This window comes from Crotalus tigris, unplaced genomic scaffold (genome assembly GCF_016545835.1).
Source record: "Crotalus tigris isolate CLP2741 ecotype Arizona unplaced genomic scaffold, ASM1654583v1 scf7180000018491.14276545383:2951260, whole genome shotgun sequence".
In the NCBI taxonomy this organism is placed as follows: domain Eukaryota; kingdom Metazoa; phylum Chordata; class Lepidosauria; order Squamata; family Viperidae; genus Crotalus; species Crotalus tigris.
In genome coordinates, this window is record NW_024097037.1 from 327,835 (window position 1) to 354,356 (window position 26,522).

General features: G+C 36.0%; 1 protein-coding gene across 2 annotated transcripts in view; it reads right to left on the reverse strand.

Moving 5' to 3' along the window:
* Positions 1 to 26,522, reverse strand: part of LARGE1 (LARGE xylosyl- and glucuronyltransferase 1) — a 405,761-nt gene that overhangs the window by 268,295 nt on the left and 110,944 nt on the right. The gene's annotated exons all lie outside the window — the stretch shown is intronic.

Consider the following 26,522-nt stretch of genomic DNA (forward strand, 5'->3'; position numbering starts at 1 on the left):
TTGTCCCAAACAGCAAGGAACTTCTCTTGCGTTTGTTGCTTTAAGAAAGCCGAAATCTTTGCCATTTCCGCCAGATAAGCTACTTTAAGAAACCATTCCTGCAATGTAGGCAAAGATTCCTTCTTCCAATATTGTCCTACTAACAGCCTAGCGGCTGTAATCAAATTTAACATCAATACAACCTCCTTTGTATCACAATCTGTAACAATGCCTAACAAAAATAATTGCGGAGTAAATTTTACCCTCCTTCTAAAAATTCTCTGGATATTCCACCATATTTTGATCCAAAATGCTTTTATCTCTCTGCATGACCACCAAATATGATAATAGGAAGCATCCTTATAACCACATCTCCAACATTTGGGTTGCACGTCAGGGTACATAAGAGACATTTTTTGTGGATCAAGGTGCCATCTATAAAACATTTTATAAAAATTCTCCCTAAGGTTCTGTGCTTGTGTAAATTTGACATTTCTCACCCAAATGGTTTCCCAAATGTCCAATGAGACTGGGACACCAAAATTCTGCGCCCATCTAATCATACAATCTTTAATTAATTCCGTTTCTGAGTCCATTTCAACTAATACCCCATAAATTCTCTTGATATGGGTTTGTCTTTGATCCTTGACTTGCTTAATAAGATTTCCATCTTCTCAAAGAAAACCCAATTTACAATCCACCTTCCATTTATCTACTAGTTGCCTATATTGAAACAAAGAATAAATAATATTTTCTTGCGCTAAATCTTCCCGTAATCTTAACTGCCAGTTTTGCCCATCCCATCTAAGTAACTGACTATAAGACACCATATCCATTTTTACTCCTCTTTTTATTCCTTCTATCGCATGCCAAGGTATAGCCCATAATGGAACTTTAAAATCACTTTTATAATATTTTCTCCAAATCCTAAGTAAAGAAATTCTTAAAATATGAGATTTAAAGACCCAGTCCATTTTTTTATTAAATATTAAATAGGCATGCCACCCATAAAGTAAATCCCATCCCTCTAAATGAAGTATCTCAGGATTTGTCAAATTTACCCAATCACTGATTAGTGTTAAAACCACCGCATCGTAATATAATTTCAAATTTGGTACCTTAAGTCCACCCCTCTCACGGAAGTCTTGCATAATTTTAAACTTAACCCTTGGCTTTTTCCCTGCCCAAATAAATTTATTAAGACCCTTCTGCCACTCACTTAAATTAATCTCATTTTTCAAAATCGGTAACATTTGAAACAAAAAAAGAAACTTGGGTAGAATATTCATTTTTATCACTGCAATTCTTCCCATGAGGGATAATTGCAACTTCTCCCAATTCTTCAAGTCCTTCTGTACCCTGACCCACAACCTTTCATAATTATTTTTAAATAATTTTACATTAGAAACAGACAACATCACCCCCAAATATTTTACCTTATTAACAATCTCAAAACCCGTCAAGTTAGCCAAAATCTGCTTCTCCTGACTAGACATATTTTTAGGTAAGATTTTAGTCTTATTTACATTAATCTTGAAACCCGAAACCAAACCATAATGATGAATCAACTGTAATAAGTTTACTGCAGAATAATCAGGTTGCGACAAAGTAACAACCAAGTCATCCGCAAAAGCTCTCAACTTATATTCTTTTTTGTTAACTTCTATTCCTTTAATTTCCTGAGACTCTCGAATTTTGATCAATAATATTTCCAGTGTTAAAACAAACAACAATGGCGATAAAGGACACCCCTGTCTAGTACCTTTCTCTATTGTAAAAACCTCCGACAAACCTCCATTAACAATAAGTTGTGCCATTTGTTTTTGATATATTACCGTAAGAGCTTGTAATATCTTTTCGCCAAAATTCATTTCTTCCATTACTCTTAGCATAAAATGCCAATTCAATTGATCAAATGCTTTTTCAGCATCTAAAAATATGAGCCCTGCAGGAACTTGGTTGTTCTTGTCTAAATATTCTAATAGATTAATAATTTGTCTAACATTATTTTTCATATACCTTCCTGTTATAAACCCTGATTGATCTTTATGCACAAGATGATGCGCCACCCTCATAAGCCTATTTACCAAGATTTTTACAAATATCTTATAATCCACATTTAAAAGAGATATAGGCCTATAATTTTTTGGTAAAGTAAGATCTTGATCCTCCTTTGGAATCAATGATATAAAAGCACTACGCCATGAAGGAGGAATCTCTAAACCCTGTAAGATACCATTAAAAAGATCATTTAATGGTTGGATCATCTCCTCCATTAAAGCTTTATAATAAACAGCTGTTAACCCATCCGTACCCGGTGCTTTCCCTAATTTCAATTGTTGAATTGCTGAGGCAATTTCCTCCTTAGTAATTAAGCCATTAATTTCATGTTTCTGATCCTCAGTCAATTTAGGAAAACTTGCCTCAGCTAGATATTTATTTATATCTAGCAGATGTTGGAAAAGATTGAAGGCAAAAGGAGAAGGGGTTGGCAGAGGAAAATGTCATCAATGCAATGGGTGTGGGTTTGGGTAGTCTCCGGCAAACAATGGAGGATGGGGGGGGCTGGTGTGTCCTGATCACCAACTGTCAGACATGACATAGCAACTGAACCACAAGTCAAGAAATTTTACTTAAAAACATGAAAAATTGGGCGATAAAATATGTTAAAAGACCCTAATAGTCTGTGATAATACTAGATTTTGAGGAAGTTCACTCAGAATTATCATATTATCTGATAGTTCACTTTGTTCAACAGTTTGATTGTTTTCATTTTTTTTTAGGTGTCATTGAGCAGCTGAATTTGGAACTAAGTAGTTCAGGAATCTTGTCTTCTTCATCTGCCACTCTAGGAATTGCAATGTCTTAAGATTTTACAGATTGCTACTTATTCATGAATGTGTTCTGTCTTTTTCATGTCTACCTGTGCTTGCATGTATAACTTATCTTTCCCATTTCAATTTTTCTTCAAATATTCTGCTTTCCTACACAATTAAACCTCAGGCAATTCCTGGATCAATTTTCTGTTTCATTTACTAATATGTACAAACCTCACAAAGGAGTTTGAGAATTTCCAGACAACCAAATTTTACGCAGTAGATGTGCAAGAGAGCAGCACTCCTAGAGGTTCATCTTGCTCGTGAGCTAGCTACAGTTTCATTTACTATCTGTCCTAAAATGCATCAACTAGAACTGGAGAACATTTGAATAACTTGTTGAAACTCTGTCAACATTAATTCTGAGAAATGGGCAGAACCTTCAACTTCCTGAAAAATCTTTTCCCATCTCATCCTGCTTTAGCCTTGCTGCAAGTACAGTGGTTCAGCTGGCTAAAATTGCAAGGGAGATATTAGCAAAAGTAAAACATATGACAATGTTGCTTTCTGTCTTCATTGATGCTATAAACAGAAAGATATTTTTGGGGTTTTGCATTTTAATGCAAATTGATTTCGATCATAGTTTCCAAATTAATATACGAACTGAAACACAATTATTTTTATTTTTCACATTTCTCGGAATACTGTGGTGCAATTCTGTACTGCAGTGCAGTAAAAACAAGTACAGATTTACAGCAAAGAAAGGAAGAGTGGCATAGGTATAAATGCATTAATAGGATATTAAGGGAAATGCAAAAGAATACCTTTACATTTTAATGCTGACTTTTCATAGGAACATAGCCAAACTGAAAAGGGAAGAACTATTGTTTAAAACCTCTAAAGTTTTTGCTTGTTTTAAAAAGAGATAATCGACTGCTAGTTGGGCATCAGAGAGGTGCTGCTGGCCTCTTTGAGAAACAGGGCTGTACCTCTGGTGTGGAAGGAGGAAGAGGGGTGCCTCTCAAGAGATTGTTCCTGGATCAATTATTTTAGTCACGTATCCTGCTATGTCCAACCTTTTCTTTTTAGAAGGTGGCATTACCTCAATTGCAAAGGACACTGAAGGAAGCAGATTATCTTAAATCTTGACAACTTTCAGATATGCGAACTTCAACTCCATGAAGTCCCTAGCCAGCATGTTAGGGAAACACTGATCTAAACCCCTTTCAGTCAGGTTTCAGGTTTGTAGTCAGTAAAGACACAGCCTTGGTTGTGCTTGTTGATGACCTGGGGCAGAGCTGAGGTTGGAGTGGTGCATTCATCCTTATGTTGTTGACCCGCTAGCAGCATTCCAAACCATCAACCATAGCATCTTTCTGTATTAGCTCTAAGAGTTGGAAATTGGGGATACCATATTATTGTTCTTTTTTCAGGTTTGGTTCCAGATAGTGTTAGCAACGGGTATGGGAAAGGTTGCTCTTGCTTTTGTGGAGTGCCACTATCAATTCCAGCTAGCAAAGTCTATGGCAATGGACTGAAACAATGTAGTCTAAAAAAAACTTCAGGGCACCATGTTCTTAATTTGCATGATAAATCTTGATATAGAATTATAGCACAAGAAATTAATTGCAACTAAATAATTAGAATACATGTAATGAAATGACAACTTTTAGAGTCTACATTATACAGTATGTTGTAACATCCCACACAGTTTCAGAATCTTCTTTTCTCCAATCAGATTATTCACAGACTACTCTACTAATAAAACATATAACTTAGCTATGTTAAACCCTGAAAGAGATGACATAAAAATGTAAGTAATGCCACTTGTTGCTTTTATTCTCAATAACATAAATTCTTTTCCAAATTACTAGCTCTGTGCTTCCTTATTCCCATCACTTCTACAAACAGAGCATATTGTTATTTTAAGAAAGAAATATCTATACCTCTATACCGCTATATAGAGTTAAGAAGGAGGAGGGGGGGAATTAAGAAGGAGGAGGAAAGTAGCTGATCCCCTGCTGATTGGATCTCCATTGCATTTAAACTGCCCAGAGGTTGCTGGGAAGAACTACAATCTGTGAGTTAAGTTAAGTTAAACTGTCCTATCTGTAAACAAATCACAAGTCTACAAGGACAGAGTATTTATCTAGGGTCTGTAATCTGTGCTCTTTAGGCAGAAATTAGGTGTCCAGTTCAGTCCGTCTACTATATTAAGCCTCTGTGTTATCAGCCCCCTCTACCACATAGGTCCTCTAGGACACGGCTTTTTTACCACCTGGCTGGTGGTACGCGTAGGACGGATTGAACAGCACTGTAAAAAAAAATGTAAAAAAAATGTTTAAAAAGTGTAAAAGTGGATGAGGTGAAGTGGCAGCAGCGCTGCACAGACTTGTGGCAAAGTCAGCTGGAACTGCATGTTGCCTGGGTCCTACCGAGAGCCCAGGATTAAAGTGCGCAGCTCCAGCTGATTGGCGGCGGCCTTGGGGGTAGCAGGCAGCCTCAAGCAGTCTTCAGTGGAGATTCCACTGGAGCTGCGCAACGCATTGCCTGGGTCTGTAAGGGTAAGGTTGGCGCCCCACCCAGATGCCCTCGCCTCCCCCAAGTGTTTTTTTTACTAACCTTTACATTCCCTTTTCCTGTCCTTCTCAGCCTTCGCCATGTGTTTGTGAGACAAAAAAAAAAAGTTCCATGAGACTTTCTAACTTCTCATGAGAAGTTAAAAAGTCTCATGGAAATTTATTTTCTTTTTTACCGATAGTCCCACAAACATGTGGCGAAGGCAGAGAAGCAAACGAAGGCAGAGAAGCAAAAGGAGAAAGAGTGCAGCTGAAAGCAGATTAATAAAAAAATGCTTGGGGGAGGCGAGGGCATCTAGGCGGGGACGGGGGAACCAACCTTACCCTGCATGGTTGCGGGAGGGTTAACGGTGGGCGTGGGGGGCCCAGGAGGAACTGTGCAAAGCAGGTGGAGGGAAGGCCAGATTGTGGGCGGTGGCAGCACGGAAGCCGAACACACATGTGAGATGGACAGTGCCTTCTGAGCGCCCTGCGTGGGGTTTCTGACCGCCTTCCGACTGCCCCGCGTGGGATCCACGTGTGCTCGCAAACGCTGTTCTTGCGCTCCTGCCCATCTTGTTTGCAGAAAGCAAGCAGAAAGCAAGCAAGCGAGATGGGCAGGGGCGTAAATCGGCGTGTGCTCAGAAATGCCGATCTCATGCTCCTGCCCATCTCACTTGCTTGCAGAAACAAAATTCAGAAGACATGGAAAGGTGTCAAAAGCTGTTGACAGATAGATAGAAAATAAATTTTAATTACCTTACTTTTCATAGCAAATTTCTGCCAATTTGGTTTCCCTCCTGCCCACTTCACAATAGTAACAGCTTTTGGGGTGTCACCAGAGCCCCACAGATCCCCTCACATCCCTGCCCGCACCCTCCATAGGCACCCCACAACCTGAGTGATGAGTTGACCACACCCGCCTGGCCATTGACTTTGCTTGTCAAAAAGTTGCAAAAGGTGATCACATGACTCTGGGACACTGTGGCTGTCAAAAGTATGAATCAGTTGCCAAGCATCCGAATCACATGACCCTGAGGATGCTGCAATAGTCATTAAGTGTGATAAATGGTCATAAGTCACTTTTTTCAGTGCCATTGTAACTTTGAATTGTTGTAAGTCGAGGACTACCTCTACTTTATCATTTTTTTCCTTTTTTTTTGGTCATCAAGTTTTTGACACCTTGCTGGGCAACTGGTGGTACTCGGATATTGCCTTATCCTAAAAGTGATACAGTGGGTGAAAAGGTTGAAAAGCCCTGGTATAGGGGGTACCTTGCTCAATATTAGTAACTGTGAAAGGGATCTCGGAATCCTAGTGGACAATCACTTACATATGAGCCAGCAGTGTGCTGCAGCTGCCAAAAAAGCCAATACAGTGCTAGGCTAAATTAACAGAGGGATAGAATCAAGATCATGTGAAGTGTTGATACCACTTTACAATGCTTGGTAAGGCCACACTTGGAATACTGCATCCAGTTTTGGTCACCATGATGTAAAAAAGATGTTGAGACTCTAGAACGAGTACACAGAAGAGCAACAAAGATGATTAGGGGACTGGAGGCTAAAACATATAAGGAACAGTTGCTGGAATTGGGTTTGTCTGGTTTAATGAAAAGAAGGACTAGGGGTGACATGATAGCAGTGTTCCAATATCTCAGTGGCAGCCACAAAGAAGAGGGAGTCAAGCTATTCTCCAAAGTGCCTGAAGGCAGGATAAGAAGCAATGGATGGAAACTAATCAATGAGAGAAGCAACCTAGAACTAAGGATAAATTTCCTGATAGTTAGAACAATTAACCAATGGAACTATCTGCCTCCAGAAGCGGTGAATGCCCCAACACTGGAAGTTTGTTTTACTAGTTGCAGGCAGCAAATGAACAAGCATATGCCTAGGGTTCCAATTGGCACTCTATTCGTTTTATAAGTACTGCACACTAAGTGTGTACAGATTAACCAGTGAAACAACTTGCCTCCAGAAGCGGTGAATGCTCCAACGCTGGAAGTTTTTAAGAAGAGACTGGACAGCCATTTATCTGAAATGGTATAGGGTTTCCTGCCTGAGCATGGGATTGGACTAGATGACCTCCAGGGTCCCTTCTAACTTTATTATTGTCTGTCTGTCTGTCTGTCTGTCTATCTATCTATCTGTCTATCTGTCTATCTATCTATCTATCTATCTATCTTACATATCTTTTATGCATTGCTATCATTTTTCAAAATGTAGCTGTATTAAAAATATCTGAAATAGCATTTATCCTACTTTCCTTACTACAAATTCAAAAATACATACAATCCTGTTCCTCACAACTTAATTCTTATAGCTCAAAGATATTTATGCTACTATTTTTATCTTCGTCATTGAACTTGAATTTATGTACATGGTTGTCCACCTCTTTATATTCATCTACAGTTTCTGGGAATATGACATACAGAAGCTAATACTTCAAAATACTGTACTGGTACAATGAGGGAAAAGTAAGATCTTTAAGGTCTTCCCTACTGTGACAAATTTCTAGTCAATATCATCTGATGTTTTCCAATAGCATCAATTATACTGAGATATTTATTATATGCATTTCATCTTCACACTGAAGCAGTCACAAGCCCTGAAGTATCATTACATCCTCTGGGATACATCAATCTGTGGTGATAAATTTTAAATATTAGTCAGAAAAGAGATTTAAATTGAACAAGCACAGTGGCTTTCTCCTATTAATCTTGGTCAACAAAACAGGACAATAAATTATGTTCTGTTCCTTGCCATGAAAGCCCTGATCACAGCCTGCATTAGTGACTTGAAGAAGCAAGTAATAAACTTTCTTTCAGGCAAGACAAAATGGATGCAACAAGGCTATTCATATTATGTAAGGCAAAGTTATTAAATACAAATAACAAAATTACTGAGTATTAGAAATAAATTTAAAATATGGAAAAGTTTCTAAAGATCAACAAAAGTTCATATATGTACATTATTTAAAAGCATTGGTTGAATTAGTCAATCAAATGCCCTTCCTAATCTGCTGTTCAAGGTGTCTGGGAAATTGGGAGTTTTTTAATCCAGCACATATAAAGAGAACCACATCTGGAAATTTAATAAACAAATATCAATTGAAGTCGTGTCATCTAGGATAAGTTTTTTCTTGAGTTCTATTCCTTAGAACTGCTATGAAAACTGTATATTTTTTAAAAAAACATGTTTCTAGAAAATTGCAATGTCTTGTTAATAAAAACCAATGAGAACTGTATCTATTGGCAGCTGTAAAAGAAAGTATGCACAAACGTACCTATGCCTATGAGCCATTAGAAATTTATTATTATTCCCTGTAAAGTATAATGAACTTACAGTGGATCTGAATTTCTCTCTCTGTCTTTAATTATTAATTTCACTTTAGTATTAAAAATTGGTTGGTTGATCAAAATCTGACCTAAAAGCTAAATGCCAAGCTTTCAGAAGCTTGATAAAAAAGACATTTAAGTCTCCCTTACCGTTCCCTGGGTATTATTCTAGCTACTCATCTTGAAGATATTTCTCTAATACAACTTTTGGTTATTAAAGGAATGTTTGGAAAACCATACCATTTTCTCACCAAATGTAACGTAAGAGTTTTCTGCTAGAAGATTCAATGGATTAGAACTTGTTTCATCATAAGCATGAATGGATCATCATTCCACAATTTATTAAAGTATTCTTTTCTTCAAACTGGTTAATATGTAAAACTGTCTTGTATTCACAGAAAGAACTTGTTTTATCATTCCAGATTGATATTAGTAAAATATTAAATTTAGGTTTAAAGTTTTAGATGTTTGTAATGCTGTTGGAAAATGTCCACTACACAAATTACTGTTTATATTTTACAATCTCACATATAGTGGATGTAAAAAAGTCTACACACCCATGTTAAAATGCTAGGCTTTTGAAAGAAAAATAAATTCCTTCAGAATTTTTTATAATGTTTTATTGTTATTTTGTAAAATAACAATATTTCAGTTTATTTTTAATTGAATTATACAATTAATCAAGAAGCATGGGAAACTCTGAAAAATATGATCATAAAAGCCCAGTCCAGCATAATACCATTGAAAAAGAAAAACAAGGAATCCAAGAAGAAATCAGCATGGTTGCATAAAGATCTCTCTGATAAACTGAAAGACATAAAGATAAGTACAAAAAATGGAAAGAAGGACACATAACTAAGGCAGAATATCAGCAGATAGCCCGAATTTGAAAAGATAAAGTCAAGAAAGCAAAGGCTCAGAATGAACAAAGACTTCAAAAAAAGTCAAAGATGATTTTAAAAAAACTTTAACATATAAATAACAATAAAAAAATCAAGGAAATAGTTGGTCCACTAAAGAGAAAAGGGGCAAGGAAGTAACAAGCAGTAGAGAGAAAGCAGAGCTGCTTAACTCATTCTTTGCATCAGTCTTCACACAAAATGAAACTATAGCCCAATTTACCAAAAACATAACTGTAAAAGACTATAAATAAAAATTAAAATAAGCAAGAATATGGTAAGAGAACACCTGTCTGTTCTTGATGAATATAAATCACAAGGACCTCATGGATTACATCCCAGAGTTCTGAAGGAGCTGGCAGATGTTATTTCAGAACCATTGTACCATATTGTTAAAAAATCCTGGACACTGGGAACAACCAGAAGATTAGAAAAGAGCTGATGTTGTTCCCATCTTCACAAAAGGAGGGGGGAAAAAACCCAGATCCAGGGAACTGTAGACCAATCAGCCTCACATCTATACTTGGGAAGATATTGGAAAAAATAATCAAAAAACAGATCTGTGAACATCTTGAAACAAATAAAGTTATAACTAGTAGCCAGCATGGGTTATTAAAAACAGATCATGCCAAACCAGTCTTATTTCATTTTTTGACAGGGTAACTAAATTAGTAGACCAGCGAAATATTAGTATACTTAGACTTCAGTAAGGCATTTGACAAAGTAGATCACAACCTACTTCTTGGTAAACTAGAAAAATATGGGACAGAAAGCATCACCACCAGATGGATTTGTAACTGCCTAACAAACCATACTCAACAAATAGTCCTTAATGGTACTACATCTACATCAGTGGTTCTCAACCTTTTTATACAGCGACCCCCGGTCACACGGACACGCCGCCCATGCGCGGCGCGCATGCACGGTGGTGCTCATGCGCAGCGCGCATGCGCGGCACCGCCGCCCCTGAGGGGGGGGGAATGGCGGATCGCATTGTTTGGTGATCCCCGTAAAATGGTCGTTCGATCCCAAATGGGGTCGCGACCCATAGGTCGAGAACCGCTGATCTACATGGAAGGAAAGAAGCAGTGGGATGCCACAAGGTTTTGTCTTAGGCCCAGTAGTCTTCAATATCTTCATAAATGACTTAGACAAGGGAAGAGAAGGGGAACTCCTCAAATTTGCAGATGACACTAAGCTAGCAGGAATAGCCAATACCCCAGAAGACAAACTCAGGATCCAAAAAGATGTAGACAAACTTGAACAATGGGCTCTATCCAACAACATGAAATTTAATGTGAAGAAAAGTAAGACTTTACACGTAGGCAGGAAAAACCAAAAGTACAAGTACAGATTAGGTGAAACATGGCTCAAAAATAATAACTGTGAGAGGGACTTTGGAGTGCTAGTGGATGATCACTTAAATATGAGCAGCAGCAGCCGAAAAAGCTAAAACAATCTGTACCAAAAGCAAATATAATGCCCATAAAGGAGTCTCTCCAAAGAGTGGATAATTATTCTTGACATCAAATAGATAATATACAGCATGCAAGGTTTTCTTTGTGAAACTATTTAGTATCTCTCTATGTTCAGAACTACATAAGATACAAAAACGTTAAGTTTCTATGAGAGATTGACTTTTACAGCTAAATAGGTCAACTAGAAGTTTGCAGCTAAAGAAACAAATAGATCTTCAGATTCTCTCCTCCCTTCTGTTGTCTACCATGTAAAGGTTGGAATCTACTAAAGGAATAAATCACCTTGACAATTAACTGCAAGATAATAGTACTCTAGAAATCAGTTTGCCAAGCTCTAGTAATGTGTGTAACCCCCTTGAGTTAATCAAGATCTTCAGATAAAACTTGGGTGGCAATGTTTTATGGCCAAGAGAATATTAATCTTTGGATACTCTTCTCATTTGGGTATTCTGTGCAGAGTAGATTGATGTTTTGAAGCCTGATACTTCTCCATTTTCTGATATTTCTTTAACATCTACCTAAGTGTCACATGATTTGCCTACTACACTCTCCCTCTCTTCAATTTCTCCTGGAGTTTTCTTTGTGCAAGTTCTTATCCTATTTCATTTCTTTCTCTCCACTTTGTGAAACATTATTTGTGTCTCTGCATGAAAATACTTCTACTAGTTTCTTTCCCTGCTATTTTTCAAACTGTGTTTATCACCTCTAGGCATAATTTGTATTCTGTAAAGTCGTATGACAAGATGGCAGACAGCATTCACTGGCTTCATTCTATCATAAAGTTTACAGCAAATGATAGATTTGGCATGATTATTTAAGATAATGCTCCCAGACCAGTAATTCTAACCAGGGCTTTTAGAAAATAGGTACTTAGAAGTAGAAGAGCAGCAGAATTCAAAACATTTCAAGTTCAGAAAATATTCAATATTTACCAGATTTTTTTCAAGCTTAAAATAATTCTGTTAGAAACCCATGTTTTAAGCTTGAAATGGAATGATTTCGAATTTAGAACACTTCCAAAGTGTTGGAATGGTATCAGAGCACTTTGGATAAAGTTAACCAGCCATTCTTAGCTCATCTGATATCTTAAAGCTCTATTTCACTGGTTCTCAACCTTTTTAATGCTGCAACCCCCCCCCAACCGGTCGTAAGTCGAGGACTACTCAACCGGTCGTAAGTCGAGGACTACTCAACTGGTGCAGCACCACTTGCAGAATGGGACTTTTGACAGGCTCAGCAGGGCAGAGACAGCCTGGACAATTCCTATTGGCTTTTGAAAGCCAATAGAATTAGACTCTATTCAAGAGAGTCTATTCTATTGGCTTTCAAAAGCCAATAGAATAAAAGGGAGTAGCACAGCTAAGGAAAAGGGGGAAAAAATGGCAGACTGCGTTGTTTGGCGACTCCCGTGAAATGATTGTTCGACCGCAAATGGGGTCCCGACCCACAGGTTGAGAACCACTGCTCTATTTAAAAAGGCATGGAAAGAAAAATGAACAGAGGAGTAGCCATTTCAATGACACAATGAAAATTTACCAGAAATAAAGAGCAACAGCAACTTCTCAATCAGGTATGCAGACTGATGAACACATACAGTATATTACCAGGTATAACAGTTTATCCCCCTGCTAAAAGTTAACTATTCTTTTAGGTTGCTAAAAGTCTACAGAAATTTCAAGTTTTCTTTAGTTCCAAAGATTGATAATTATAACTTCTTTAGACTGGCAGTCTCTACAAACTGAACAAAATATTTTAGACATAATCTGGTTAATGTCAACATCTTTGTATGCTTTATTATTTATTACAATATTTAGGAAGGAAATAAATATTTTAATAATTTAAGATAAGGCAAATATTTTTCAGTCAAAAGCATCTGCAAACTGATTATTCAGCCCTTTAAAAGGAAGAGGAGACAGCAGAACCACATTGCTTGCACTCACTTGTGCATATGTGTGTTCATTATTGCTTAATTCACCTGTTTTCTTGCTAAAATCAATTACATCTTGTCACAGACTGGTACTTAATAATATTGAATACTTGGGCTCCTTGCAAATAAAGCAATAGTGATGATTAAAAGGAAATGGTATTCATAGTTTACCAATTGTTTTTCCCTTTACAAGCAGCAACTGCAAATTTAAATAGTAGTTCACACTGACCCTGATATCAATTTAGTACCAAATATATTATCCTTCTGCTACATCAGTATTAGTAAGGTGACCAACCATCCTCCTTTAGGGAGGACAATCCTCCTTTTGTAAGTTCTGTCCTCCCTCGAAAAGTGTCCTCCTACATGTCCTCCTTTTCGATATTTGAAGACTAATCTGCAGGGCTTTTTTTTTCTCATAGAACGTCCAGAATGGCGTTCTGGCACCTTTTTTTGATGGTTTTTTTTCAACTTTTGCATGAGCTGTGCTACTTCCCCTATTGGCTTTCGAAAGCCAATAGGAATTGCTTCTGAGCGCGCCAAAACACCCGGCCGGCAAACTCTGCACATGCAAGTTGTCTGCAGCGAAGGTGAATTGGCAGGAACTTTGCACCCCTCCCTGCTACCCAACTACACCATCTCCTAGTTAGTCCCGAAGATACCTGGAGGAAAGTAACTTCCATTTAGGGATGGAAAAATCAAAAAAGAGGAAATGCCATTTCAACGATAAATTGAATAAGGAATTTCCATTCATCACATCAAAGAAGGATAACATTGTTTTCCGCAATATTTGTAGTGGAGAATTTTGTATTGCAGTTGGGGGCAGAGCAGCTTTTACGAAACACTTGACCACCAAGAAATATAAGCAATCATCAGATGCATCTGCTTCCAGTTGTAAAGTAACAAGTTTTTTTTTAATTTCAAAGTATTCTGAAGATGAAATACAGCTGCAATGGAGGGAACATTTGCATTGCATCCATACCATAATTCACAATCAAAGTTTTCGTAGTATGGATTGTACAACTAAATTATTGAAAAAGTTTCACAATGCTAAATTTTCATGCGCCAGGACAAAATGTGAGGCTATTATTAAATCAGTATTTAAAAATTACTATGACAAAATACTTACAGAAGACTTGGAAACTGCAGCATTTGTAACGGTTTTATCTGAAGCATCCAATTATAATGAAACTAAATTGTATCCAATACTACTAAGATATTTTAATGTTACCAAGGGCATTCAAGTAAAAAATTTTAAATTTAGAATCCACTGAAGGTGAAACTGCTGAAATTTTGTCAAACCATCTATACAGAGTAATAAATGAAAACAATTTGAAATCCAAAATTGTTGCGCTAACAGCTGATAATACAAACACAAATTTTGATGGGCGAAGACGCAAAGGGGTGAATAATGTGTATGTAAAATTACAATATTTACTCCAAAAGAAAATACTAGGAATAGGTTGTAATGCACATATTTTGTCAAATGTAATCAACACAGTGTCATGTGCCATGCCAATTGATGTAGAAGTAATAATAACTACAATTTATTTGTATTTTAGTCATTTTACCGTTTGTGTGGCTACTTTAAAACAATCTTGTGAAGAAGTGAATGTTCAATACAAAAAACTTTTAGGATATTCAAAAGTTAGTTGGCTTGCTCTAACACCTGCTATAGAGCATGTTCTACAATTATTTGAGCCTCTCCGTTCATATTTTTTAAGTTTAGACAAATGTCCTAAAATCCTGGAATCGTTTTTCAATAATGAAATATCTGAAATATTAATATATTTTGTACATAATCAAGCATCTATTTTTCACAAAATGATTCAAAAGATTGAAGTTGAACACATTTCACCTACAGAAGTTAGTCTTATTTTGAATGACTTTATCCTTCAATATAAAACTCGATTTGAAGAAAAATGTCTTCCTTTAGTTATAAAAAGAAAATTGTCAGACTTAGAGGAATCAAATCCGGGCATAACGGAAAAGTTTATCAAAGAAGTGCAGAATTTTTATAAACATGTTTACAATATATCAAAGAATGGTCTGAAACAAACATCACAGGAAATAACAGTTTTCAATGGTGTTTTTTGATTTCATCGCAAGTATATTGGACAGATATTGAATCTTGTGTTGAGTTTTTATCTAAAGAAATGCCAAACAATAAAATAGACGACAATTGTCTCTTTGAAGAAAATAGAAGACTGAATGTATTTTTAAATTCTGAAAAATTAATACAATGGGAAAATAAACACATTGAAATTGATAAAAGATGGGTGGAAATATTCAGCCATTTCAAAAATGAACATATTCCATGTGAAAATTTATTTATTCTTGTTCAATTTACGTTGTGCTGCCCTGGAACTAATGCAGCAGTTGAAAGGGTTTCTTCAATTGCTAATAATTTTTGGAAAAGTGAGAAATCGAGATTGAATGTTGATACTCTAGCTGCAGCACTTGCCGTAAAATTCAATATGAAGGATATTTCTTGTTCAGATATTTCCAATATATTGTTAGATGATACACTGACAAAAAATATTCATTCAATGGAAAAGTACTCATTTAAATAATAATTAATAGGCATGTAACCATAATTACAATATAAAATGTTATTGTTACAAATGTTTTTTATTATGCATTTATCATATTATAGTGTATTCTGTATTATTGTTGCAATGAATAAAATGTTTCTTTTATTTACAATATTTTTTTCTTCAATTTATTTGTGTCCTCCTTTTCATTGTAAAAAAGTTGGTCACCTTAATTATTAGCAGTCAGTAAGTAGCAGTTTCCGTGTGTAGTAAGTAAATGCATGAAGACATAAGGGCTGTTCTGTTGTATTAAGAAAAAGTCCATGTTAGTAGAACATTTGTTGTCGGGTCAAACTTTGAAAATTCCTGTTAAGCAAAAAAAAAGAAACATACTTCACCATTATTCTTTCCCTGCAACTGGTGCTTGGAAGCCTGCTAACCCCAACCCAACTCTAATAAGTCTTTAAGACTAATATCCATTAATAGATATATCCCCCTCCTTAATTTATCTAATCTTGTCTGAAAGAAGTTAGTGCACATTACTTCTTGTTTATGGACTGTACTTTCTTTTGTCTGTTCTAATCTTTTATTCATTAGATGACTCCTGTTCCTGTTTTTTTCTGCATTCAACTGTATTATATCCTTTTTTTCAGAATGATACACATAATTGTAGATGCACTGTCAGTTTCATTTTCATTTTATTTTCATAAAGAATCCTAGTGTAGAATTTACACACTGATACCCCCTAAATTGAGTTATACACCATGACCCAAGATCCTTTTCCTGGGTACAACTGTCCCAATGTGTATCAACTAACAGTTATTTAGAATGAATCTTATTTGCCATTTGATAAAACATTCTGGATCTCTTCATAATCATTTTGATTCTACTATCTTCATAGCTTGGTACCATTTACAAACATATACAATATACTACTTAGTCCTAAATCAAGATTATTTATGAACAAGTTCTATTGCATTGGTCCCAATAAAAATTCATGAAGAATATGTCTTACTTGATTCCCCTGAGAAAATTGGCCATTTATTCCTATTCACACATACTGCATAATAATAATGATAAAGTTGGAAGGGACCTTGGAGGTCATCTAGTCCAACCCCCTGCTCCGGCAGGAAACCCGATACCATTTCGGACAAATGGCTGTCCAGTTTCTTCTTAAAAACTTCCAGTGTTGGCACATTCACCGCTTCTGGAGGCAGGTTGTTCCACTGGTTAATTGTTCTAACTGTCAGGAAGTTTCTCCTTAGTTCTAAGTTGCTTCTCTCTTTGGTTAGTTTCCACCCATTGTTTCTTGTCTTGCCTTCAGGCACTTTGGAAAATAGCTTGACTCCCTCTTCTTTGTGGCAGCCCCTGAGATATTGGAACACTGCTATCGTGTCCCCCCTCGTCTTTCTCTTTGTTAAACTAGACATACCCAATTCCAGCAACCGCTTCTTATATGTTTTAGCCTCCAGTCCCCTAATCATCTTTGTTGCTCTTCTCTGTACTCTTTCTAGAATCTCAACATCTTTTTTACATCGTGGTGACCAAAACTGGATGCAGTATTCCAAGGCATTGTAAAGTGGTATTAATACTTCAAGTGATCTTGATTCTATCCCTCTGTTAATGCAGCCTAGCACTGTGTGGGGTTTTTTGGCAGCTGCAGCACACTGCTGGCTCATATTTAAGTGATTGTCCACTAGGACTCCGAGATCCCTCTCAGTTATTACTATTGAGCAAGGTACCCCCTATACTATACCTGTACATTTGGTTTTTCTTGCCTAAATGTAGAAACTTACTTTTTTCACAATTGAATTTCATTTTGTTAGATAGCGCCCAGTGTTCAAGTCTGTCCAGATCCTCCTGTATCCTAAGCCTGTCTTCTGGAGTGTTGGCTATTCCTGCCAGCTTGGTGTCGTCTGCAAATTTAATGAGTTCCCCATCTATTCCCTCGTCCAGATAGTTGATGAAGATGTTGAAGAGCACTGGGCCCAAAACAGAGCCCTGGGGCACCCCACTACACACTTCCCTCCATGTATATGCAGTTCCATTGAGGACACACACTGAGTATGGCCGGTCAGCCAGCTACGGATCCATCTGGTGGTGATGCTGTCTAACCCGCATTTTTCTATCTTATCAAGTAGTAGGTTGTGATCTACTTTGTCAAAAGCCTTACTGAAGTCCAAGTAAATTATATCCACAGCATTCCTCTGGTCCACTAATTTTGTCACTTGATCAAAGAATGCAGTAAGATTTGTCTGGCATGATCTGTTTTTGACAAACCCGCGTAGGCTTTTAGTAATGACTTTGTTTGCCTGTAGGTGTTCGCTGATTCGTTGTTTGATTATCTTTTCCAGAATCTTCCCAGGTATTGAGGTCAGGCTGATAGGTCTGTAATTTCCTGGATCATTTTTCCCCCTTTTTTGAAGGTGGGAACTACATCAGCTCTTTTCCAGTCCTCTAATAGTTCCCCAGTGCTCCAAGATCTTTGAAAAATATAGTTCAGTGGTTCTGAGATCACATCTGCCAGTTCAATTAGAAGCCTGGGGTGTAATCCATCTGGTCCTGGTGATTTGAACTCGTTTAGGCTGGACAGGTGTTCACTTACCATTTTCTTGCCTATCTTAACTTGTATTTCTATTTTGTTTTTTATGGCACTATTTTTGATAGGTTGGTCTGTTTTTTCCCTTTGTGTAAAGACAGATGCAAAAAACGAGTTAAATAGTTCTGCTTTCTCCCTGTTGCTTGTCACCTTCTTGCCACTTTCACCCACTAATGGACCAATCATTTCCTTCACTTTTTTCTTGTTTTTTACATGTTGAAAGAAGCTTTTTTTTGTTATTTTTGACTTTGGTTGCAAGCCTTAGTTCATTTTGAGCCTTAGCTTTCCTCACTTCATCTTTGCAGGCTCGGGCTATTTGCTGATATTCTGACTTAGTTATGTGTCCCTCTTTCCACTTTCTATACTTGTCCTTTTTATCTTTCAATTGATCAGAGAGTTCTTTATGCAGCCATGCTGGTTTCTTTTGAAAGCTGTTGTTTTTCCTCTTTGTTGGTATTGTGCTAGACTGGGCCTTTATTATCTCACTTTTCAAAATTTCCCAAGCCTCTTGAGTTGTTTTCCCCTGGAGGATTCTCATCCATGGAATCCTTCCCAAACCCTCTCTAAGTTTATTGAAATTAGCTCTCTTGAAGTCCAAGACTCTAGTTTGACTGTGTTCTATTGCTTGTGCTTCTATAATATTGAATTCCAATATTGCATGATCACTTCCTCCCAAGGTTCCTATGGCTTCAACACCTTCTATCATTTCATCTCTGTTAGTGAGAATTAGGTCCAAAATGGCTAACCCCCTAGTTCCCTTCTTTACTTTTTGGGAGACAAAGTTGTCTGCTAGGTTTGTCAGGAATCTGTTTGATCTTCCACTTGGTGCAGAGTTTGTCTCCCAGTTGATGTCAGGGTAGTTAAAGTCCCCCATTACTATTGTGATGTGCTTCCTACCTACCTTAGTTAGCTGACTAGCAAAAAGTTCATCTATTTCCTGTGTTTGGTTGGGTGGCCTATAGTATACACCTATGGCAATGTCGTTTCCCCCCCCCCATTTTATATTGACCCATATACATTCAGGACAGTTTTCATCATTGTTATGCTCTATTTCTGTAGAGATGTAGTTATTTCCTATAGAGAGAGCAACTCCACCTCCTCTTTTATTTGGTCTGTTTCTTTTAAATAATTTAAATCCCTCTAGCTGTGTGTTCCATTTGTGGGTTTCATCCCACCATGTTTCCGTAATGGCAACAATATAATATCTGTCCTCATTAACCTGAATTTCTAGTTCAGTTTGCTGTTCATACTCTGTACATTTGTGTACAGACATTTGAGTCCTTTATGACCGACCCTGTGTTTACTTCCTACATAACCTGTGTGGTGCCTGAGTTCCCCTAATGTCTTACCACCTATTTGGTTAGTGCACTTTGTGTGGCACTCGCTATTAAGAGCTTGATTTTGCTTCACAGCAAGGTTGATGTTCTTGTCCACACACACACACATCTATGTTACATGCACTGATAGCCCTATAATTTGTAGATTGCCGGGGACAGGGATGTTCTGTATCAGTTAGCTCACTGTCCCCACTGTTTAGTCTAAATATTCCTCCAGAAAATCTGTGAATTTATAGCCAAGTAACTCAGTCCCTTTCTTTGATGGATGCAAACCATCTCTTTTATACATTTTTTCATTGGACCAGCTGCTGACATCGTGACTAATATATCCAAAGCCTTCCCCTTTACTCCACTCCTTTAGCCACATATTGAATTGTGCTATATGCTGACCTTTTCCATTTTGGTCCTTATACACTGGTAAGACCTCTGAAAAAATAAGCCTACAGCCTATTCTGCTAAGTTCCTGCCCCAGGCTCTGGAAGTCATTCTGCACAGTGAGTATATCTTTTTGGGACAGATCGTTAGTGCCAAGATGTACAATAGCCTCCACATCACAGTCCTTGCTGGCATTCTTGGTTATTTTACAAATATTTTATTTTACAAATATTTATATTTATTCTTTACTTTCTGATTTTTCAGGGAAAAAAATCTTCTTATTTCATGAGGAATACTTTACATGAAAGTTCTTGATGAGGAATTCTGTGAAAGGGTTGGTTTTTTTTTTTTTTTTGGACACAATTTCATTAGGACCACTGTTGAATCCAAGAGCTGCTGATACTCCCAAAATTCCACAAAATTGGTTAGGCAGGATTTACCTGAAAAATCCACAATGATTTTTCTTTAGCAAAGTTTGTTCTTTTATATAGCTTGTTTTCCTCTTATTATTATTTCTACCTATTTGTCTGGACAATAATTGTCTGGGTTTATTTTTACTCCTCTTTTAAAAATTTTGAGTGATTAAAACAGTGTCTGCAGATGTACTCTAAAATAATACTCCATACTGCACTTCAGTTTTGTGTATATTTATACTGATTCTGTCCACAACTGATCCTTCTAGTTTTCTTTTTAAAAATTAAGAATTTCCATGTATTTCTACATATAGCCATATAGTTAATGCGTATATATGTATTCCATATCGTGTGCAGCATGCCAGCAACCAGCCCGCGCAAACAAGTGAAGTCCCATCCGCGGGATGCAGGCAGCATGCAAAACCACGCCTCCTCCTGTCCGTGGAAAAACCTTTCTCCACGGAACTGGTGCCTGGTGTCCAAAAGATTGGGAGCCACTGATTTACAGTATCAAAATTGAAGATAAATTTTCAAATTTGATTAACTTGAGTTATTTCTTCTCAAATATTATTGCAGAGTAGTCTAGTCTAGTCTTCCATCCAAAAACCTAGTCATCCTTTGGAAATAGGTTATCATCAAGGGTAAATAATTTTTGATTGCATAATACAGGTAGTCCTTGACTTACGATCATTCACTTAACCATTAAAATTACAGCAGCAATGACCAAAGTGATTTATAATAGGTACTTGCACTTCTGGCCATCACTATTACCATAGTCATATGTTCAAAATTTGAGAACTGGCCACCAGCGTTTACAATGACTACCAGCATCCTGGGATCACATTATGACCTTCCCAGGGGACCTCTGACAAGCAAAGTCAATGAGGCAAGCTGGATTTGCTTAATATCACCTTGCCAAGACTATGATTCATAAAGCAACTTACTATGAAATAAATTTTGATTATTTTAATCTGAGTGTATCAGGGTAAATGATTTACTGAACATGTACCAATTTCATATTTCAATGAGAACAAAAACTCTATCAAATGTTTATCACAACTTTCCATGCCTTTCTCAATCATACTATGCAAATGTTCAATGAAACACACAGAATCCAGTAATGCTTAGAAGACTGGATTTTTTTTTTTTTTGCAACAGCTGTCTTGATTTAATTCATCCAGTTCCAGTAAAAACATCAGTTGATGTGACAGCTGTGCATGAAGGAAAGACATCCTTCTTTTCTTTCTTGACAGTGGTTTTCAAAAATGAATTACATTGATGAAATCCAACAGGAACAAAGGAAGAAATAAAAAGGAGTGAAAGCATGAGTTTGTGAATCGAGATTATTAAACATCCCGAAGAAGCCTATGCAAGTGACAGTTGCCAAAACTTATTATTTGGTGACAATAAAAGTGGGGAGGAGAAAGATTTCTCTTATAGAATGGAAGTTTTAATCCATGCTGCTGATGCCTAGAGAAAAGATCCATAAATATTAACACTAAATTTCTCTAAGTGTTAAGAAAATGTTTTCCTGTAATTATTAACCTAACATGCAACCATAAAAAAAATCATGTCTTATAAGTGAGTTAGACATAAGTTCTACAATTAACATTGAGTCAGCCTGATGTTCTTTGTTGCCCCAAATAGGGATAAACTTTTCAAGCTTAACATATAAAATAGCACCCAACTGATAGACTGCAACTATGACTTCATATGAGTGACCTATATAAAAAAGTAATGCCTTGTATAATGTGTTGGACTTGCAGAAAGATTTCTGAGTGGATATGTTATCTGAAACTTGAATCTAAAACAACTTCAAAATATCTCCGGCAAGATCTTTGTAAAATATTAATTGATAATATTATTGCACTTTAGATATTATATGCCAGGAGCTGGAAATATAACAATTTGAAAAAAAAATTCACAAAATGACTTTTTATGAGAAGTAAAATCAAATATGTTTGTAGATTTACTCACTTCTTTGCATATTAGGAAAAGAATATATGCTAAAGCTGCTGGAAATCAGAAATTATGTACATAGAGATAGAAATGTGTACTCCAGATAATATGAAATACTTTTGATCTATAATAATTCTTTTGAGAAGGTACCTTACAATCCAGCCTTTGAAGTACAGCATAGGAAAATGGTGAAATACTAGCAATTTATTAAAGTAGTAATTTGAGGATAGAAGGCTGACTATATTCAATTTTCATATTAATTTAACCAGAAAAAGTACTAGGGAAAGTTTTTAGTTAAGAGTTGTTCACAGCCCAGTTATCTTCTTTTAACTTTCTGCAGTCCCAACTAATATGTTGAAAATGATTGCCCTAGTTAAATCAAGACTTTATCATTTAATCTGATAAACCCAGATTGGATTTGTCCATGTGTGTTAGCAGTTGTCTCTCCATTCAGTAAAAGTTTGCAATTTTGTTACAGTGCACCCGGCCTTTCATCCTGGAGTTAATATATAGCCATTATGACTGTTAGCTATTAAAATTCTTATCCTCCTTGCATCTGTTTAAGCATCCTTTGAAATTCCGCAGGTGGTGACTGCAAGATATTTTATGATGTAGAAATTCATAGTTTTCAGCACACATTACTTAGAACAGAGATTCTTTTTATCATCTCCCATAATTCAATTTCATTGGATGTACCTGGATTCTATATTAAGACAGAAAAATCCCTCTTCTATTTATTATTTTTATCTAAACTATGCATGAGCTTTGCTGATTGCTTTCTTTCCTAAGTGGCACCTTTTTTAAAAAATAGAAGAACTGATAATTTTGGTTACTGGGTTTTGTACTTTTTCTGGCTCTACAATATGCTTTTCAAGCTTCATGAAACTTGGCCACATTAGAGTCCTCAGAGGAAAAAGAGCAGTCAGATGATCCCATCCACCTAGTTCTCTCCACTTCAGTCAAGCCCAAGCATGGGACTGATGCCAGAATCAATCACTCTAGCCTAAGATTCTCTATTCAAGACTAATTTCACAGCCTATCTAAACATTATTATGACCAGTCTGATTAAGGCAAGGAATTATAAAACTGCTTCTTTGCAAAGGAAGGTGCCTTGGGAATTATGGTTCAGGTAAGAATATCCAGCATGCCTGGATGACCTTGTGGCCAGTAACTGAATTAAGGTTTTTGATTCAATATACCCGGGCAGACTTGTGGCACATCACACTTCATTAATTTATTATCATTCTTGTATATGGCTAAATTTCAGAATGGTTCCTGGTTCAAAATATGTAATCACAAGTCTCATAAATAGGACCAGTTCTGTAAGAACAGGTTGGTTATAACTTCTAGTATGTCTGCATGACAGCAGCTTATTTATGTAGAAGTCTGTTACTTGCAATTCTATGTGATTGGTCACCTTTGTGCCTCTAAGCATGATTGCTGATGTACACATTTTATGTACATTTCTTCACTGCCAGGAATATGACTTCTGTTCTGACTTGAATATTCTTTTTTATGTCTCTGACCATGAGTAATCTTTCTTGGAAATACAACTTCCAAGATCCTGGATGGTCCTGAAATGACATCATTTTACATTCTGTCCTAACAGTAAACCAGAAAGTAAATTCAGTAGTCCAACTGTAAGTCTCTAAAAGCACTAGGCTATTGCTTTTTTATTTTTTATTCTTTCTGCAATAAATCTCAACACGAAATTAATTTTTGCAAGATAGATATAAGACAAATCAACCTTTTTATCTCTAACAACCAGACAATTCATTTCTTGCATGGATTCACCAACTTCTTAACAGAGGATCAGACAACTTTTATTCAGTTCTATTATGCCATCCCTGTTTTTTAGTTTCACAGAATGGAATCAATTCATGATTTTAATTATTTACTTCTTTTAGATTTCTCAATTTCAATTTTCCATATGCCAAAGTCATTACCATGCTAATCTCAACTACACACAATCAATTGAGGCTTTCCCATAATGCCCTACATGGCATCTTTGATAAGATACAGCAGATGTACATTACATTAGATTACTAGTCTAAGTCACATCAGAATTCCATACTAATACTAATGGTAAAGATATAGTAGTTAGATCTGGCAGATTCTGTCCAATATGGTAGAATAAATCATTTTTAGCCCAAGCACATTCTACCCTTTTATGAAAGCTAGGATTTCTAATACGGAAACAATCTTAGAACCCAACATAATATTACCCGCCTCTCAGTAATTAAAAGAGCTGTGGATTATACTGACACACTTAAGAAGGCTTGGATAACATATTGGATGTTATGCTGGAAGTGTAAAATGATTACAGATATGTGTGTGTGTAAAATATAAAAATACATATTTATACATGCACATATGCTTGCCCCTCTATTGTTATATTCCATGTAGGGCTTTAAAGATCAAAAAGAGAAACCACAATAATAGCAAATGAAGCAGTATTTATATTCGTATAAGTAAGTATGAGTTTTCAAGCAGATTATTAAACTCTGACCACACCAACTAATACCGATCAATCTTTTCATTATGGTCATACATTCATTTTCATTTAATAGCCACATATTTGAAAGTATGTTTTGGAAAGAATAAGATTTAAAAATGTTAATAGTTTTAATGTATATACATAAACTTGGAGTATTAACCAAAATGAAGAACTATGGATTTACTAAACATGGAGCTTAGAAAAACAATATACTCACAAATGAAGGCAAATATACATGTCCCAGAATAATTGCAGGATCCAATCTGGATCACCAGTACCTGAGGTTTAGTCTTCTAAAGTTTTGGACTCATACTGGAACTCTGTGGATGGGCTCCAGTTTGGAAGACTAAACCTCTTGTCCCAGTGACCTACTCAGATTGGATCCTGAAACCATTTATTCTCTTGTAATGGTAAATCAATGTTGGGTTGTTGTTGTTGTTTTGAGTAATAGTTCTCACTAACCTGTGAGTTGTAGGTCTTACTATATAAGTTTCACTTCCTGTCCTGATTATACAAAGAAGCTTGGATATAGCATTTTTCTCTTCAGTTATCTTATTAGTAGTGGAAATAAGTACCGGTAGCTATTTATCAACAGCAATGTAGAGGTCAATAAAACATAAACATGTATGTATGTGTTGTATGTATATATATGATAGGTTTTTTTAATATATTTTGATCTGTGTGATCAAACATGTTTTTTTTTTCTTTCATCACAACTGCTTAGTTCCGCTCTATTTACAAATTACCACATAATTGTATAGCCAATTCATTTAGGTTTCTTAAAGATATTCCTTAGGTCTTAAATTTTGAAGTTACTTATGGAATGCTCAAAATTATTCTTATAGAAACTAATTCTAAAACTACAATTAGGAAAGTATTAATTTATCAATGAGATTTGTCCACTGCTCAAAACTTAATAATTCTCAGTAACTTATAGAATTTGTTAAAACACAAAAGAAAATCAATGTTATAATTAATTAAAACAGCAAAATCCAATATGCTACAAACTATGTACTAAAAATAACAAGCTAAAAATTATTTGGCAAAGTAACATTGATTAAAATTAATTTTCAAAGATCTTCTGGAACAATATAAGAATAAATCAAATATTATGGCTTAGACTGACCCTTGATCTGATTACATAGGTTGTTTCTCAGTTTTAAAATGGTCAATTCATCTATGAGAAAAAGTTTTTGGGAGAATCTGGGGAAAAAGATTTAAAAAAAAAAATTATCAACTCATTAAGGTATATTAACAAACTCAATGGCCAAGGAAAGGAGAAAGGGAATGGACTATTTGTGGGGAAGCTATGGCTTGTAAAATAAAAATGCTCACATTAAGCTAAGCCATTTTCCTGAAGTTCATAAAACAAAAAAAAATCACTAAGAAACTTTAAAGGCTTAACAAGAAATAACAACTCATTCAAAAATGAAAGGACATTTCTTATGGCATGACAGCCTTGGTTGAGCTTTTTTGAGCATTAAAACTAAATAAATTATAATGATAAAAATACAGCTGTTCCCTTGAAAATTACTAAAAATAAAGACATAAAGGACTACATCTAATGCACAATGTTTATATCAAAAACTGATGCAGATTGCTTTCAACTACATTGCCATCAGTTCTGAAACTGCCTTTATAGAGACAGCTGTGTACACACATAAATCCATAAGTAAATAAGGCAGAAATGTACAGATATCATATTTTCCTTTCAAAGTCTCAGAGTTAATTACTGAAATACTTGTTCCAAATTGTCATTTTGAGAAAAATCAGTCTAAGCTGTTAATAAATCAATGTATACTTCAGTTCTCATAACA